Source organism: Stegostoma tigrinum, chromosome 19 (genome assembly GCF_030684315.1).
Source record: "Stegostoma tigrinum isolate sSteTig4 chromosome 19, sSteTig4.hap1, whole genome shotgun sequence".
Classification (NCBI taxonomy): domain Eukaryota; kingdom Metazoa; phylum Chordata; class Chondrichthyes; order Orectolobiformes; family Stegostomatidae; genus Stegostoma; species Stegostoma tigrinum.
Genome location: NC_081372.1, coordinates 19,979,217 through 19,998,840, shown reverse-complemented (window position 1 = coordinate 19,998,840; position 19,624 = coordinate 19,979,217). Strand labels below are relative to the sequence as shown.

At 41.7% G+C, this 19,624-nt stretch overlaps 1 protein-coding gene across 2 annotated transcripts in view; it reads right to left on the bottom strand.

Moving 5' to 3' along the window:
- slco4a1 (solute carrier organic anion transporter family, member 4A1) overlaps positions 1-19,624 on the bottom strand; it is a 173,955-nt gene that overhangs the window by 93,676 nt on the left and 60,655 nt on the right. The gene's annotated exons all lie outside the window — the stretch shown is intronic.

Below are 19,624 nucleotides of genomic sequence, written 5' to 3'. Positions count from 1 at the left end.
TCTTAGCAACACATGATGTCAGGAAAGACTGGAAACCAATAGGACAGTAAGACAAGCACTAGGGAGACCTTAACCATCCAACTTGCCTAAATCAGTAAAGGATGGTTAAAGTGTATAACAAAAGCTCAGCCACTAACATAGCAGAAACTCTTCAGAAAAGTTAATAGATATTAAAATATCTCAAAGTAAGATGACTATAATGGCATGTTGGTGCTACCCCTCAATCTTTCCCAAGAGCACTGATAGCTGTGCAGAGAAAGACCTGATAAAATAAGTTAATAAAGTGAGTCTTTGAAAACTCTGCTGTTAGCAAAATTAAAATAAATTAGCAGAAAAGCCTTAGTCAAGACAATCTCCTCCCTAAGCACTCTGTAGCCATCACGCAATCCCACAAAATGAATGGTCAGTCAAGCTCTAGCATGGCTCAGCAATAAACCCAAACCATTTCACAATTTAGCCCTAATTGGAGTGAAGCCGAGGTTCCCTTGAGGGAATGTCATGCAAAAGCCAACACACCTAGAGAAAGCTGCCTCACAGCGAATGCATGTTGGAAATAGGTTAACTAACCTTACGGCTGACAGCAGTCTCACCCTCAAGAGCTGCTGGGACATTTCAGCAGACCCAGCAGCCTTGGAAGCACCAAAGCTCAATACTGATTCTCAAACAGCTAGGTTTTCAACAGGTCACTTCAGCTAAATATAGTCACTGGTAATCTTGATACCAGGAGATTAGCATTCTGTACCCTGGGCTTGAATTCAACAGTCACCATCTTCCAAAGGTAAAGCTGCTGCTGCCAATTGTGCAGTTGATGTTCTGTGGTCTGCAGACAGCGTTTAAGACTTTTCATTAAAAAGGGCACCAACAGGTCTCTCACACCTCCCTTCCAAATGTGGGATTTAAGTCAATTTGCTACAACCTAGATTTTTGTGGACAAACACTCACCTTGGGTGTCTGAGACAATCATTGTCTTTTATCCTGAAAACAGCCAGTCAAAAAATCTCATCTGGTTGGTTGCAGGATATGGGTACAGATTTAGTCCACGAGCTGTCTTTTTATTCATTTCAGACAGGTGGCAGTTTGAATCCAGAGCCCAAATCAGAAGATAGCAGGCGGTGTCTTTTGCAGCATCCTAATGTTCAATTTTAAAATAAAATGAATTTGCTAAAGATTCCAAACACATTACAGTTCATGTTATAAAAGCTACAAATAGGACACACCTCCACCGGTCCCGATGCTCCGCGAGAAAAGATATGTCAGTTATGTACCTGATACCAAACTCCTGAAGTAATTACATCATTCAGACTGTGGTCACAATGGGAGAGTACGGGAAATGCTTCAGCAATGTCTTCAAAGCATCCATGAAGAGGTTAAACATATTCATTAATTCATGGGAGGCGCTGGCTTGTTACTAACCAAAACAGGGAAGGTACTGATTCCAAACTTTTGTCAGGAATGTGCAGAGGTGAAATCAACTTGTCAGAGGGAGTGAGCAAAGCCCCAAATAATCTCTCTACCCAATCCTCCAAGCACTACCAACCACACATGACAGTTTGTAGATTGAACCTTTGTCCAGCCATCTCATGACCCATCAAATCAGAGTAGATCTCAACGGATTCAGTAAGAAGACAGAAAACAATGGAAAAATTACATATTATATTACAATTTATTTTTGTTCAGATCTGCTTTTGGAAGGCCCCAGTAAGATACCTCTGGTATCCCACATCTTTGAATTTACAGGAGAGATTCTAGCCAATTACTGCACATGTGAACAAATAAACCTGTAATGGTAAGGCCAAAAAGGAACTAAGGGGAGATAAACTGAAGGACAGAGGGTAGAAAGAAAGGTAAAGGAAAATAAATAGAAAAGACAACAATATTAGGAGGACAGAAGGACATTAGAAATAGAAATAGAATTATTTGCCTGATTTGAAATGGATAATTCTAGCCATAACAGTTTTGATACAATAAGAGAAGGCAGGAGGCTGAGTACATCAGTAACCTTATGAGCTAGTGAAGAGTAAAAAAAGGATTCACCTTATAAATTAGGAAGTGATAATTGCAGTCATAGAAAATTAAGCTTTTAAAATTAATGTACTGCTCCATTTCTATGCATAGAATATTAATAGCTGTGTTAGCATATTAGAAGCATTTTAACAGATCGCTGAATAATGAGTTGGAGTACTGAGACAATTTAGAATTGGTCTGATGGAGATTTCAGCTATCTTTAAATAGACTGAGAGAAACAAAAGTATTCTGATCAGTGTTCCATCTTCAAATAGCCAGTTTGGATGAGAAATGAGCCTGTTTCATCAACATGAAAAGGGGCAAGCCCAAATTAGTTGAAAAAACATGGTGGATCAAATGACAGACTGACAGTGGTGGAATTATTTCAAATACCAGTGCATTAAGAATAAATCAAAAGCATACCAACTCTCAGTAAAGAGGATGAGCGTCAAAACATAAGTACAATGGTCAGATCAGCAATGGAACATTAAAACAAAACAAAATTATTGCTGTTGAAAGATTTATTTTGTCAAAGCTTTTGTGTTACACTCACCAGGACTATTCATGACAATGCCAATTCAAAACTAAATCCAACATTTTTATTTTATGAGAGGCAAGTGGTGATGTAAATGTTTGTTTTTGCCTCGGATTGATGTTCTTGTGAGAGCAAGATGAAAAACTTTGACAAATTGTCATCTTTCTTCAGAAATACTTAAGCTCTGTATTACCAAATGGCTATTTGTAATGAACCATGTCGGAGATTATTTCAAAAGTAGGATGAGTATTTCCTGGCTGAAACAGAATTCAACTCTATAATTTCCATTGATTTATACATGTTTATTCCAACATATTGACATAAAAGTTACCTTCACTTTTTAAATTAATAAACTAACTTTGCATATAGTCATTATCAACATTTGATTTGGTTTGACTCTTAAAAAGCTAATATCATTTTACAAAGTCAAACACACTCATACATAATCTCTGGGACTTATCTGAGCTGATTGGAACATTAAGGCCTTGATGTTAATTCCTCAGCAGAGGCTGGAAGGAGTCAATGGCAGAGGGATTAAGCCCTAAGAAAAAGGTGCAATGCAATCCTGCCCAAGCTAAAGACTGTGCACTTGCTGTCATTGTTTACAGCAATGAGTAGTATGCCATCTTGGAAAGGACAGACATTTTCCTAATCAAACTGTTCACAGATGTTACAACACCCCTTTGGAACAGTAGGATTTGAACCTCAGCCTCGTGGCTCAGAGGTAGGAACACTACTTCTGCACCACAAGAACCTTTCTTAGATTAATATATTCAAATCAGGTGCCCATAGTGCCTGGGTACTTGATTTAAACTCAACTGATGCCATTTGCCATTCCCTGAGCTCAGACTTGACAAAGAAAGAGAGGCAGGGTTTGCTGCCAGGAATACTTCCTGGCCCCTCAAAGAATCCTCTGATTTCCCTTCTGCCAACTATGATCTATCTGATGACTTCTCTCCCCATGCCTGTCACCAAAGCTGAGTCCCCAAAAATTGAGGTTCCATTTTATCTCATTGCTGTGGCTGCTATGTTTCGATTTAGACTACTTTCAGGATATTGAAAGCTTCTTTTGTTCATTTCTGGATTTTTCAGTAAATCAAATTTGCTGGGACTTCCCCCACCGACGGCCCTTCAGCAAGTCCGTGTGCAAAACGTTCAGCAATGACATTTCAATAAGCAAACTAAAAACTTGAACACACCCTTCCAAGCAAAATACACACTCGTCATGCAACAAATTATTGCCAGATGATGGGAGTAAAAAGGGACTATCCCAACAAACATATTACATACTTTTGGGTATGACTTCATTAGTTTGTGTCATGCCCATGGACAGTTGTCAGACTTGGTTTACACTTTAGAAAGTAATGGAGACTAATTACGATATGAAATAAAAACAGAAGCTGCTGGAGAAACTTAGCAGGTCTGGCAGCATCTGAAGAGCGAGAAACAGAGCGAATGTTTCGAATCCAATGACAATTCTTCAGAATCCCAAAATCCCTGTATGCATAATTCTTGCGAGAGGCTAGAACTGGTCCAAAGTCCTGTGGACATTTTTAACTTGTAAATTCAAATTGAAATTTTTAGAAGAAGGTACAGCCAAAATAGCTGTGGATGTAATTTAAGTAACTTTCTGGAGAGAGAGAGAGAGAGACTCAAAAATTTCACACTTACTATGCAAAAGGGACATCAAACAAAATCCTTTCGATGAAGTGGGAGGAAACAATCAAGTCAAGACAGACTGGGCTATGATCACCTGACAAGATAGTGAAAGGTTGATGATACCCTGCTCAAAACCAAGTAGTCCTTGCAGATTATGTCTCAAACACCTACGTATTCTTCAAAGGGAAAAACAAAAGTCAGGGATCAAAAAACTAGTTTCAACTCTAGTGGCACTCAACATTGTGTATACCAGAGTGGGCTTAATTGTTAGAGTGTAGAGGTTTTCTCCGCTTTGGTCCAGGAGCTCCCCACCTACGTCCGTGACACCACCCACGCCCTCCACCTCCCAATTCCCTGGCCCCCAACACCTCATTTTCACCATGGACGTCCAGTCCCTATACACCTGTATTCCTCATGCAGAAGGCCTCAAGGCCCTCTGCTTCTTCCTGTCCCGCAGGCCTGACCAATCCCCCTCCACCGACACGCTCATCCGCCGAGCCGAACTCGTCCTCACCCTCAACAACTTCTCTTTCGATTCCTCCCACTTCCTACAGACAAAGGGGGTGGCCATGGGTACCCGCATGGGCCCAAGATATGCCTGCCTCTTTGTAGGATACGTGGAACAGTCCCTCTTCTGCACCAGGTCCCAAACCCCACCTCTTCCTCCATTACATTGATGACTGTATTGGCGCCGCCTCTTGCTCCCCAGAGGAACTCGAACAGTTCATCCACTTTACCAACACCTTCCACCCCAACCTCAAGTTCACCTGGGCCATCTCCAACACATCCCTCACCTTCCTGGACCTCTCAGTCTCCATCTCAGGTAACCAGCTAGATACTGATGTCCATTTAAAGCCCCCTGACTCCCACAGCTACCTAGAATACACCTCCACCCACCCACCCTCCTGCAAAAATTCCATCCCCAATTCCCAATTCCACCACCTCCGCCGCATCTGCTCCCAGGATGAGGCATTCCACTCCTGCACATCCCAGATGTCCACGTTCTTCAAGGACTGCAACCTTCCCCCCGCAGTGGTCGATAACGCCCTTGACCGCTAGCGAGTTTTGAGAAGATTTGTAGCTCAGGTTGAGGTTCTGGATGTGAGTTTGCTCGCTGAGCTGGAAGGTTCGTTTTCAGACGTTTCGCAACATACTAGGTAACATCATCAGTGAGCCTCCGATGAAGGCAGAAACGTCTGAAAACGAACCTTCCAGCTCAGCGAGCAAACTCACATCCAGGCCCTTGACCGCATAACCCGCATTTCCCGCAACACATCCCTCACACCCTGCCCCCGCCACAACCGCCCGAAGAGGATCCCCCTTGTTCTCACATACCACCCCACCAACCTCCGGATACAACGCATCATCCTCTGACGCTTCTGCCATCTACAATCCGACCCCACCACCCAAGACATTTTTCCATCCCCACCCTTGTCTGCCTTCCGGAGGGACTACTCTCTCCGCGACTCCCTTGTCCGCTCCATACTCCCCTCCAACCCCACCACACCCGGCACCTTCCCCTGCAACCGCAGGAAGTGCTACACTTACCCCCACACCTCCGCCCTCACCCCCATCCCAGGCCCCAAGATGACCTTCCATATCAAGCAGATGTTCACCTGCACATCTGCCAATGTGGTATACTGTATCCACTGTACCCGGTGTGGCTTCCTCTACATTGGGGAAACCAAGCGGAGGGTTGGGGACCGCTATGCAGAACACCTCCGTTCGGTTCGCAATAAACAACTGCACCTCCCAGTCGCAAACCATTTCCACTCCCCCTCCCATTCTTTAGATGACATGTCCATCATGGGCCTCCTGCAGCGCCACAATGATGCCACCCGAAGGTTGCAGAAACAGCAACTCATATTCCGCTTGGGAACCCTGCAGCCCAATGGTATCAATGTGGACTTCACCAGCTTCAACAATCTCCCCTTCCCCCGCTGCATCCTAAAACCAGCCCAGTCCTTCCCCTCCCCCCACTGCATCACACAACCAGCCCAGCTCTTCCCCTCCCCCCAACTGCATCCCAAAACCAGCCCAGCCTGTCTCTGCTTCCCTAACCTGTTCTTCCTCTCACCCATCCCTTCCTCCCACCTCAAGCCGCACCTCCATTTCCTACCTACCACATCATCCCACCTCCTTGACCTGTCCGTCTTCCCTGGACTGACCTATGCCCTCCCTACCTCCCCACCTATACTCTCCTCTCCACCTATCTTCTTTTCGCTCCATCTTTGGCCCGCCTCCCCCTCTCTCCCTATTTATTCCAGTTCCCTCTCCTCATCCCCCTCTCTGATGAAGGGTCTAGGCCCGAAACGTCAGCTTTTGTGCTCCTGAGATGCTGCTTGGCCTGCTGTGTTCATCCAGCCTCACACTTTGTTACCTTAATTGTTACAGTGTTGTGATGGTCACAGTCAACTACTATACCCTAGTTACCCCATGTTGCAGGTAAAGACCATCTCTCATTCAAAATGCTGCAAATCAGTTAAAAAGAAAACAGGATGACAAAAGGAGTCTCTCTCTCTCTCTCTCTCTCTCACCCGGAATGCTGGAATTCAAAAGTGCTAAAAGGATTATCAAACAAACTGCCAATCTCAGGATCATGAAACCAACTGTTCAATTACTAACATCAATGTTCTCAGTCATCTTCATTTTAATTGCCTGAATATACAAGTATCTATTCTTCATGGACTGTTTACAGACTAATTCTTAAAACTGCTTATTAACTTACGTCTTTTGGATTCACCTCTATGTGTATGTGCATTGTGTTGCTGATTCTTCTTGTGCTCAGTCATTAATAAACTCACTTTAGTTAATTCAAGAAAGCCTGGTTAAATTAATTTCTTTCAAAACATATGTTCATCTGGTCTGGAAGAAAGGTATCCAGAGGAAAGTGATCCTTTTCAAATTAATCTTGTTGCAAGTAGCTGACAGGGTAGGTGAATCAAGAAGGGGAACCAGTTCACCCTGTCATATACGGCAGCTTACCTGTTTGGGGCATCTCTTCTGGAACAAAAATGAACTGTGCAGCCTCAAACAGCATCTGGTTGTAACATACTTGTCTTTTGATTGCTACTATGTCACAACAGCATAATCTCTGACATGCCAACTGTCTGGAATTATCCACTGAAGTATATAGTGCAACCTATATTTTGTAACTTTCAATCTTTCACATGGCACAGATTATCTAGAAAAACACAAGCTATTGTTAAGTGAGAATCTAGAAGTTCCTCTAAAGCGAGTTATAGAGTTGTTTACCAACATAGAATAATGACAGAAACTGAAGATAGTATGGTTAACTACAGTTAACAGTAAACACCTGAAAAAGGCTTAATGGGCTGAACAGCTAATTTCTCTTTTATACCCTGTTCAATCTTACGTAAATCCTGTGCAACATGAAGTTCCCTTTGGCTCCCAGTTGGTTTAGTTTTGACAATTTACCATTACAACATGCTCTCCGTCAGTGGTGCAGAAATTCTTTAAATGGCCAGGCTTTTGGTGCAATGGTAATGCATTGTATTTGGCTCTTTGACTAATCTGATTTTTAAAAAATAAATACTGAATTTGCTGGTGAAACTCAGTAGGTCTGGCAGCATCTGTAGGAAGAAAGCAGAGTTAATATTGGTCATGGGTAACATTAACAGTCTATAAATAGTCCAACATGTTCTTCACCATTGTTCATTCTCATGACATTCTGCAGGTTAAGTCTGGGAGACGTACCCTTCAGGCCATCCCCAATACAATCAGTCTGTCATGCTGCTACTAAGTCACTCTTTATGATCAGCACTTATGTTCCCCATTCAGAATACACTCTGTGCCCTTACTACACTCTGTGGCAAAGCAATGAAAGAAAACTTTTGCTAGACAGACTTTCATTGTGTTCAATAACAATTGCCAAGTTACTGAAATTGTTAATGGCTTGGTCAGCGAGATTGAAAGATAATGGCATGGGTGAGCCTCACCTGCCCCTGCACCCTCAGACAACAAGTAGCTCACAGACTGCTTCCCTCCAGGAAGGCTGCTGATGGCAGGCCCGCATACAACTGGGGTAATCCCAGCAGTGGTGCACGGATATCCTTAAGTGCTTTTTATTGGTCATTTAAGGGCTTCAGTATCTGCAGGACAGGGAGGTCAATCTGGGACTCTCCCAACTCAGGAATTAATTCTGTAGAAGGCAGGAAGGTTTCAGGGCATCGGAATATCTCCCCTCTGACTAAGTAAGTACGCTTCCTGCCTTCTACCACACCTCATCCTAGACTAAACGATTCCACCCAAACCCTCAAATGCTGGTCAGGGTAAGAGAGAGAGACAGTAAATTTCCAAATTTAAGGTCTAGCTTCAGCTCAGGCACTTATTCATAGTCTGAACCAAAAGATTTAACTTATGCTTCAACTAAGTACCTCTTGTTGCTTTTGTAACAATGTACAAAATTTGAATTCAGGAAGCCTTATTTTAAAGCACTGAGAAAGCACGTTTTTCCAAAAGCTCTCGAGTAACATTTCATCATCTTCATTTTGAATGGATTAGAAAATCAAGCAAAGAGCCGTCAGTAGGTCTATGTGTCTCTAGCCATTTTCACCATGCGCCTTCGCTCAGAGAACTTAGTGGTTTCTATTATTAAATGTTTAATTTAAATGTGAAATTTAAATGTTTATAAGTAGTTTCATGTTAAGTGACTATGCTTTTGGCTCAGTGTATTATCTACAATTTAACGTTCAGATTGCAAGTTCAGCTTTTACACAACGTGGTGAAGCATGAATCTACTCATGGCGGAAACTGCCTAAAATAGATTACGTGTCTCAAAACTTTTGAACTCCAGCCGAGAACAACGTATTAAGCTAGGATTCAGCCAACTAATGCCAGACACTAAATACAGCATTAGACAAATTAACAGGTGCAATGACCTGCAAACTACTTATTAGAAGTAGAGAACTGTTAAATTAAACTGTTCATTGGCCCTACTCATATTAAATCCCACTGACTTACCATTCCTGCGCTTGCTGGCTTACAATGGCTCTCAGGTTCGCAAAGATTTTAAAATTCTCCTCCTCATTTCAAAATGCCTCCATGCATTTGCCTCACCCCCACCCCACACTGCTTCTTCCATCTCTGTAATCTCCTCCAATCCTTCAATGTGAATGTAACTTTAAAAGCCAACTCTTTTCCCCCTCCGTTGAGCTACGTTCTTAAGCTAGTCCACTTCCCTGCAGCTTTGGTCTCCCTAAAGAAGGCAGGCTATACTTTCGACGGAGAGAGTGCAACAGAGGTTCATTAGGCTGATACTGGGGAAAGCAGGATTGTCCTATGAGGAGAGATTGGTTTGGCTGAGCCTGTATTCATTAGGGTTTAGAAGAATGAGACAATCTGATTGAAATGTATAAAATTGTAAGAAGCCTGGACAGAGTAGATGTAGGACAAATTCTTTTTTCTGATTGGAAAGTCTAGAGTCAGGGGAGACAGTCTCAGAATAAGGAGAAAGCCATTTTGGATGAAGGTAAGGCCTGATTTCTTCGCTCAAAGAGTGGTGAACCTGGGGAATTCTCTACCAAGAAAACTGCAGAGGCCAAATTGGAGGCTAAATTATATTTAAGGAAGGTCCAGATATATTTTTAGACCTTAAAGGCATCAAGAAGTATGGGGAAAAAGCAGGAATATGGCATTTAAATAATATGATCATGGCTGATGTTCTAAAGGGCAGAGGAGCCCTCAAGAGAGGTATGACCTAGTCCTGCTCCGAGTTTCTGTTCAGTGCTGTGCAGGTTTAACATAATGGATGCTGTGTCAATCAAATCAAAAATTTCACCTGAAGAATGGTGGCACAGTGGTTAGCACCGCTGCCTCACGGTGTAAGGGACCTGGGTTTGATCCTGCACTCAGATGACTATCTGGGTGGAGTTGGCACATCCTCCCTGTGTCTGCATGGGTTTTCTCCTACAGTCCAAAGATGTGTAGGCTAGGTGGATTGGCCATGCTAAATTGCCCGTAGTGTTCAGGGATGTGTAGATTAGGTAGGTTATAGGGGTATAGGTCTGAGTGGGATGCTCTGAGAGTCAGTGTGGACATGATGAGCCAAAGGGCATGTTTGTTAGGGATTCTATGAATATTTAGTTTCATGTGTTTGTTGGAGATATACTCAGCAAACAGCTTCTGTCACATTCTTGGTCATTGGGAGTGTTTTTGTGGGTGATAATGAGAAGTTAATGTGATAACCTCCCATTGATTTCTATACTTCTATAAATTAAAGTCTTTTATTTGCATTTGATTCCTATACAGAGACTTTAATTTATAGAAGTAAACTTTTATCTTCTCACACATCAGTATGCAGACACTGTCTTAAGCTTCCTGACTGAATTAAAATTAGAATCAAACTGTTTCAAATAGGGTTAGGTGGAGAAAATTTGTAAAGGTGTGAAACCTCTAAAGCATGTAACTTCTGTCGCTGACAAAGGGGCCAGGGCACTGACTTTGGTCTAGCCAGACACACTGGCAACTTGAAATCACAATCTGTCCCGGACAACAACTCGAAATCACCTCCTGCCATTAGCAGCTACTTCACCAGCAATCGATACTACATCCTGGTCTTTTATGTTGTTGATGTAATAATTGTTTGGTATCCTGTTTTTGTCTGTTGTGGTAATTGTTTTATGTTTCATGCCATTGTAAATTGTGAAATCGTTTTATGTAACATGTCTCTTGTAAAGTATAAAAAGCAGGGACTGTCCGCTGCTCGGGGAGAATTACTTGTGAGACCCTGCACTCTGTGCCAGGTTGAGTACAGTGATTCTCCACAGCTTGTACTTGCTTGGTAATAAAAGGATTTGTGTTTTTCTAAACAGGTCAGTGTCTTGTTATTGCGGCAAGTCCGTGAGGGTCTCCGAAAACAAACTCGACAATGGGACTTGTCCAAAGGTGAGTGAGTGCACCTGAAACAGAACGGGGCCATCATCCTTGTGGGGATGTTTGCTAATGCTGCTGGCAAAGGCTTAAATTAACTTGACAGCAGGGACAGCGTCCTGAGAAAAAAGTTCAGCAGGAAGACATGCATGGCCAAAGGTAGAAGAGACAGCAATGAATCAGGAAGACACAGAAATTTACAGGCCACATAAGGCCCAAAGGAGTTTGGTAAAGTTGGATGGTATTTATTTTAATGCTAGGAGTCCGATGAACAAAGCAGATGAATTGAAGACAAACAATAAGACATGGGGTTATGATGTCATTGGTGTCGCTGAGACATGTTTGAGACAGGATTGACAGCTCAATGTTACAGTTTATAGGTCTTAAGGCAAGATAGAGGAAGCTGTAAGAGACAGCGTGTTGCAATATTGATCAAGGAATCAATTACAGCAGTAAGGAAAGATGATACCTCGGAAGGATCCTCAAATAAAGCCACGTGGGTAGAGCTTAAAAACCAAAGAGTAGAAAATCACATTGCTAGGAGCATACTATTGACCCTCTAACTATCCAAGAGAAACAGATGAGCAGATATATCACCAAATTTCAGAGAAGCGTTAAAGAAATAAGGTAGTCACAAGATTTCAATTTCCATGACATTAACTGGAGTAGTCATAGTGTGAAAGGTTTAGAGGAAGCAGAATTCTTAAAATGCATCCAGGACATTTTTACAGCCAATAAACAGAAAGCTCTGCAAGACAAGGAGAGTTCTTAGAGTTAATTTTAGCTCAAGAAACGGGCTTGTGGTTTAAGTATCAGCGAGGAGCATTTGCAAACAATGATCATAACTCCATTAGATTCAAGATTATTATGGAAAAAGACAAGGATAGGCCTGAAATTAAAGTTAAAATTGGGGAAGGCCAATTTTTAATAAGATCAGATATGATTTTGTTGAAGTGGACTGGGAGCAGATACATTTAGGTAAATCTGTGGCAGAGCTGTGGGGTGCACTCAGGAAGGAAATAGGGAGACTACAGGGCCAACATGTTCCAACAAAGATAAAAGATTGGACAGACAAATCCAGCAAATCCTGAATATCAAGGGATGTACAGGATTTGATAAAGGAAAAAAGGGATGCTTACAGCAGATAATGAGGACTGGAAACATCAGAAACCCTGGGCGAGTGTAGAATATGCAAGGGGAACATTAAAAAGGAGAACAAAAAGGTTGCACAAAAGGATAATGGCAGACAAAATAATGGAAAATCCTAAGCGTAATAAGATAACTGGGAAAAGAGAAGGGCCTATTAAGGACCACAGTGGTAATTTGTGTATGGAGCTGGAGGATCTAGGTAGGGTTTTAAATACTTTGTGTTGGAATTCACTAGTGAGAGGAATGATGTGGGTGTAGAAATCATGATACAGTTGAAGAAATTAGTGTAGTCAGAGAGGAGCTTCTGAGTGGCCCAGCAGGCTTTAAAGTAAATAAATCTCTAGGGGTGGATGAAATATATCTCAGGTTGTGGAGTGAGGCTAGAGACAAAATAGCAGGGATACTGGTAATAATGCTCACTTCCTCTCTGGCCGCAGGAGAGGTGCCAGAGACTGAAGGGCACTCAATGTGGTACTGTTATTCATGAAAGGACTGAGGCAAAAGCCAGAAACTACAGGCCAGTCAGTCTAGCCTCAATGGTGGAAAACTCTTAGAAGCAATTCAGAGAGACAGAAATAACCTCAACTTAGAAAGGCAGGGATTAATCAGGAACAGTTAGCATGGTCTTGTTATGAGTGGTAACATCTGACCAATTTGATTGCATTTTTTGAAAAGGTTACTTGGCATGTAGCCATAAAGACATGGAGCTATACAGCATGGAAACAAACCCTCAGTTCCTCCAGTCCATGCCAACCATGTTCCCAAACTAAACTAGTCCCACCTTCCTGCACTTAGCCCATATCCCTCCAAACCTTTCCTATTCATGAACTTATCTAAATGTCTTTTAGATGCTGTAACTGTACCTGCACCCACCACTTTCTCTGGCAGATTATTCTTGGCCTCACCAACATCCTGTCCGATCTCACCATGACATCACAACTCCTATACTCACAGGTCTGAGTAATGAAGACAAGCATGCTAAATGCCTTCTTAATCTACTTTTCTGGCTGTGATGCAAATTTCTAAGATTTATGTACCTGAACCCCTAGGTCTCTCTGTTCTCCAATATTTCTCAGGGCCCATCATTAATTGTACAAATCCTGTCCTTGTATGTATTACCAAAATGCACTACCTCACATTTATCCAAATAAACTGCCACTCTTCAGCCCATTGGCCCAACTGATCAAGATCTCTTTGTAATCTGAGATAATTTTCTGTACTGTCCTCTAAACCACTTATTTTGGTGTCATCAGCAAATGTATTAACCATGCCTTCTACATTCTCATCTAAATCATTTATACAAATAACAAACAAACATAGATGAGGGCAATTTATTTGTTGCATTTTGTTTCGACTTCAGCAAGGCTTTTGATAACATTGTGCATCAGGGAGACTGAGTGCAAAAGTAAGAGCCTATGGGATCCAAGGCAATTTATTAATTGGATTCAGAATTGACAGCAAGTGAAGGATGATAATTGAGGGGTGTTTAGTGACTGGAAGCCTGTATCCAATGAGATCCCACAAGATCAGTATTGGGGTCCTTCCAGTTTATGTTATATATAAATAATTCAGATTTGAATGTAGGAGGATTGATCAGCTAGCTTGAAGATGATATAGAAATTTTTGGGTGGCAAATACTGAGGAGGATAGCCACAGGTAGAATATGGATAGCTTAGTCAAATGGGCTAATCAGCGACAAATGAAACTCAATCTGGATAAATGAGAGGTGATATACTTGGGTAGGGAAAACAAGAGAGGAGGTAACACATACTGAACCTTGGGAACCACTGAGGATCAGTGGGATCTTGGTTCACATGTACACTGGTCGTTTACAATAATAGGACAGTAGACTAAGTGATTAAGAAGGCAGATTTGACACTTGTCTTGATTAGCCAATGCACAGAGTTTAAGAGCAGTCAGGTTATTCTGAAATTGTACAAAATATTGGATAGCCAAAGTACTGTGTGCAGTTCTGGAATCCACATTATAGGAGAGATGCGATTGCACTGGAGAAGGTGCAGAGAAGATTTAATGTTGCATGGATTGGAAAGTTTCAGTTAGAAAGAGAGATTGGATAGACTGCTATTGTCTTCCTTGGAGCAGAGGAGACTGAGAGGGGTATGATTGAGATATACAAGATTATGGCAGGCAATGATGGGTTAGACAGGAAGAAACCTCCCCACTTGGCTGAGGGATCAATGACATTGGGGCATGGATGTAAGGCAAGGAGTAGAAAATTGAGGGAATGTGAGGAAATTCTTATTTTACCCATAAGATGATGGAAATCTGGAAACCCTTGGTGGAGGGAAGGAGCATGGCCAGGGATGGAGTTCTGGTGTGCACTCAAGGTGCTGGGCCTAGGAAGAACTGTAATGTTGAACTTTTAACTTAATTTCTTCATTTTTTTACCCAAGATTTCATACCCAGGTACCTTTGTATGCTGGGAATGGCAACTTTGTACACTTTTCACTGTACTCCTGTACTTAAGTAAATGTGATAATAAAACTAGTTCTATTTCTAATTCAGAGACTGTAGCCAAGTAAGAGGCCGTTTCCAAGGACACTGCACCAGAGGGCCGCTGTCAGCAAATACTAAGTTTATGCTCTGCTTGATGCCAGCATCATGTCGTGAAGCATGCATTAAAATTCAGCTGCTGGAGAATTTCTGCAACAAAGTATGAGCTTTGCATAAATGTAGAACTTTACGTAAGTGTTGTTTTATGATTAACATTCAACTTTACAGCCATGTTGCTTTTGAAAATATAAATAACACAATCCAAAATGTATTTGATTACATATCCTTTTATTTCTTTTCTATTTTTAGATATCACTGATTGGGTGGGCAGATATATATATATGGGCAGATATATATATATATATATATATATATATCTGAACAATAACCTCAAGGGCCACCACTCACTTGAATGTGTATAACATGTACAGAGAATCATGCTGTTATCCTGTTGGTGGTCATTTTTTAAAAAAATTCTGCCCTGATAATCTATCCTGCCAAATTCAAGGCACCACATCAAAACTGAGGGTGTCTGCATGGTGACAATGACTTGGCTGCTATACATGGTGGCCCCGGATTTCATTCTCTTCCCCAATCAGAGTGAGTGCACTTACAACGAAAGCCATATTGCCACCACTAATTGCAAAAGGGGCAGACCACTGCGCCCTAAATCAACAGTTGTTCAGCCTGAGCAGCTTGAGGGAAGCAGGGAGCCTGAATATTTCACCGAGTTGGTGGTGTCCAATGAATATGTTGCAATTTGGTTCTCATGAGAGTACATCCCTTCTCACCATGCCTTCAGCAAACACCTCAAAAAGAAGGAAGCTATCCATGAGCAGTCTGTAATTTCCTTCAAGATATACCCACATCACAGTCGTTGCATTATTTCCCATCATTTCTTTACAAATCACACATTATTCTTGGCCAAAATCCTAAAAAAGATACAATAAAGAGCATGCTATTAAAAAAGGGCTAACAACCCAACAATAGCACTATGCATCACTGCATTCTCTTCTGAACTATATTGCAAGGTCCTTTGCTGACTGAGTGTTCTGATACAGCTTTACCTTGTTGGCTGCAGAAGGCCTAAGGAAAAACCACTGTCTTTCACTGGCAGGCACTGAAAGTAGACTGATAGGACTTTTTATTTAACACCTCCAGGCTTTGATGGTCTAACTTCAGACTGCACCACAACAGAATGAGCAGCAACAGTCTGGATACTGGGTTAATAAGCTAACAGACATCAAAAGGCACACTGACAGACTTGCATCAAACAAAGTACTAATGCTGTCCTTCTGAGAGAGGATAGCAGGTTCATGCACCAGGATCCTGCACTCAAAAACATGCTCAACAATCCTGATAATCTGTTGCCACAGAATGCCGAACTGCTGTGAGTGGTAACAAGCTTTTCTTAGAAACTTCACATCAGCTGTGGTGGACAGTCATTTAGTCTCAAAGTGTTAGCTTGCTCTTTCTCCACGGATGCTGCCTGACTTACCGTGATCACTAGCAATTTTTTATTTTCAGCCCTTCTTGGGCAATGCCAGGTGAAGACATAATGACGCAGTCTGAACCACAAGATGAGTTGAGCTCACATAGCAGTTACCACAAATATCATGTCCTCAGTCTGATTTTTCATAGTAACACAGATATCGGACTGCTTCTCTGTGCTGCAGTGGAAGCCAAGATATTGTCCAACCACTGCATCATGGCCAAGACCACACTGTTATGAGTTGGCTACACTTCTATGCGTCATACAAAGTCCTGTGCCAAGTTGGAGCTGGGCTCTTCAATGCTCTTTTACATTGACAACATGTTCTGTGACAGGTCCACCAGTGTTTTTCAGCCTCTCCTGTAACACTATGCAGCTGTTTTTGGGTATCTGGAAGAATAAGTGCAGAACAAAAGAATTGGAGGAAGAGGGAACAAGCAAGGGGTGCAGCTTGTTAACTTGGATTTGAGAACAGCCACAAGGCTGGGGCATACCATCAACCTTGATGTTTTCACCAGAACCATCTTTTCCAAAGGTCTCGGGATGTGCAGTCAGGTATGTCCCTGCAAATTCTCTGCACTTGCCTCCTGACCCGAAGTTGTGCTGCACAAGGCATAGAAAAAGTGTCAGTGACTGTTTGGGTACACCTTTAGTAACTGAAAACATGTGACAGCTGCAAGAGGTACATGTAAGGCTTGTGTGTGGGTGAGGTGTTCAGTGCAAGTCTCGCTTGCCAAAGGCTGCAAATGTTTGAGTGATGTGGCTGTGAAACATTGTGCAATGCAGCAGCTGAAGATGTGTTCACTACCTTATCTAACAGTGTGAAGTCACTGAACATGTTGTGAAACTGCAGCCAGGTGTGCAGTGACTGCCACAGTTCCATGCTCTCATTCCCTTCTCAAAGTATTTCAGGCCCATGGTGACAAATGACCCCTCTCCTCCTTTACAATCCCTGGCCTAAGGCCTCCAAGTGCTGCACCAGAGAACCTAGGACCTAACTCTCTGGCCCACTGCTCAGTTGGTTCCCTGATAAAAAACTTCTGTATGTGTGAGTTTCATCCTTTACTGCAACCAAAATGCATTGCCTCTTTGGACTGCAGGCTCCCTTGAAGAAGGACAGGCTAGTTGTATTAGCCACACTCTCCTGGATGACCAGTGCATTCAGCCAGTCAGCAGAATGTGCAGTTCTGGCCTGCATACACAGTCATGAATGAGCAGGCGGAGTTATCATTTTTTTTGAAATTCACAAAATCAATTGATTCTAAAGCAAGGAGCAATTTCTGCAATTGCAAGTTTTCTCAGTATTAATTTCTTTTGTAATTGTTGACTTATTTGATCCCATGTTCCCAATTTTTCTCCAATCGGCATTTCCATTATAGATGCATCACAACTCATAACTCAAATAATCCTTGCCAAAGATCTCCAGGACTGATAAGTGCAGACAAAAACAAATCATCTTTGAATTTTTGCTTTTTCCGATTAGAAAAACAAAGTTTCTGAATTTTGAACTGCTATGTTCACATATTTCAAACCCAAACAGAAAATCTCTAAATTATCTTCTTTATTTTGTATTAGCAGGAGAGTAGCAATTCTTTGGATTCATTAACCATTGCATATATTTTATCTGAAGGTTGCCTGTATGCCCATGTTTCCATCATCTATGCATCAAATTGCTTCCAGAATAATTTCTCATCCCCTTGTGTAATGAAGCTTTGCATTTTCAAAAGTTTCACTATCTCATACCAGGTATTTTATTTTCACTCAACTCTTTTTAGTCTGGACGTATTACAAAGTCATCTAAAAAATCATGTAAGAGCTATCGAAATTTAGTGTTCAGATGGTAAGTAACCAGCTGACAGTAACGACTACTTGTCATGTAGGCTGTTTATCATTACTGCCAATGAAGTTTGACTTGAAAATTGAATCTGATTCTGAATGTTCAGCAAATGCGCCTTAGTGGGGTGTGACAATAAAACAGAACAAGTTGATGAACAAACAAGGTCTTTCTCCTGAATTCACCTATCTTGCATGATGACAATGAAATTTTATCAAAGCAATCAGTGCCATTTACTTGAATGGTATTGATATGGTCCAAAAAAAATCAATGCGCACCAGTACATTAGGGCGTTTGAAACATGATGATTCCAAGACAAATGACAAAATAATATATACAAGCCAGATTTACATGGTATGATCCTTTAAAGGTATTCTGCATGCCTCAATAACTGATTCAGGGTTATAATCTCTGGACTGGGGTATAATTTTCATAGTGTTAAATTACAATAATGGAAACATTTTGAGTTTTAAAAGATAGATTTTCAAAAGTTCTTTCCATCTCCATTAACCAGAAAATTGAGAGCAACAAAACTACATTCTGACAAAAAGGTAATTTCCCCAAATAAACTAATACATTATTCCTACTGCCACCACAAAAACCTTGAGTGAAGCTTCTTCATCCCGATAATTTCTTCTGCACAGATTTATAACGATGACTTTTGCCTCGGTATTTCCCATAATCTTGACCTCAAATCAGGTTATCAACAATCACTTCCAAACATTATGCATCACACACAATTCTCTTTCCTCTCTAGAGACTTCGATATCAATTGCCACGAAAAAAAAACTCTTTATGAAGTTGCTTACAACTGCACTTTAAAATGTTTGCACACTATTTTTTATATAATGATAACAATTCTTTACACCTTGAAATCACCTACAAATGTGATACAGAAAGGCATCAGTCATTCTGGCCATTTCCCCAGTCCAAGTCCCATCTTCATTTCTTCAAATCCAAGGAGCATAATCCAGAAAGTATAGTTTAGTTTAGTTATCTGTCAGCAAATTTCACTGGATCACATTAAGACTGCCAGATTTCCAGCCTCCTCTCTGTGATTGCCCTCATTTTGTCTTACCTAACCAAGTCTGGCTACAGAAATCTCAACTGTCTGCTGATCTTCCACTAACTCTGACTTCAGGCAAAAAATGAAGAATGCAACCTTCCTCTTCGGACACAGGCTGTCCCTTTGTCACCATCTGCAGACTGGTTACAACTTTGTTATCCTAAGCAACCTGGAGCTGAGTTTCTGATCCTATGGGCTGCATTTTACCTGGCACCACAGAGATGACCTGAGAGGCAGGGAGCTAGAACAGTGACGAACAGGTGCATTGGGATAGGTCCCCATCTCAGTCCTCATGCCACGAGGTGAATAATGAAAGGGTGCATCAAAAGGGTGGCTTTCCTGCAAAGTTTGACATTTGGCAGCAGCAAAACGGCCCTCGCCACATAGCCGTCCTCTAGGTGTATGGGGGCAACCTCCTTGAGCTTCCTTGGGCTGTCACCAAAGACACTCCCTTGGCCAAAACACTGCAACAGTAGGACT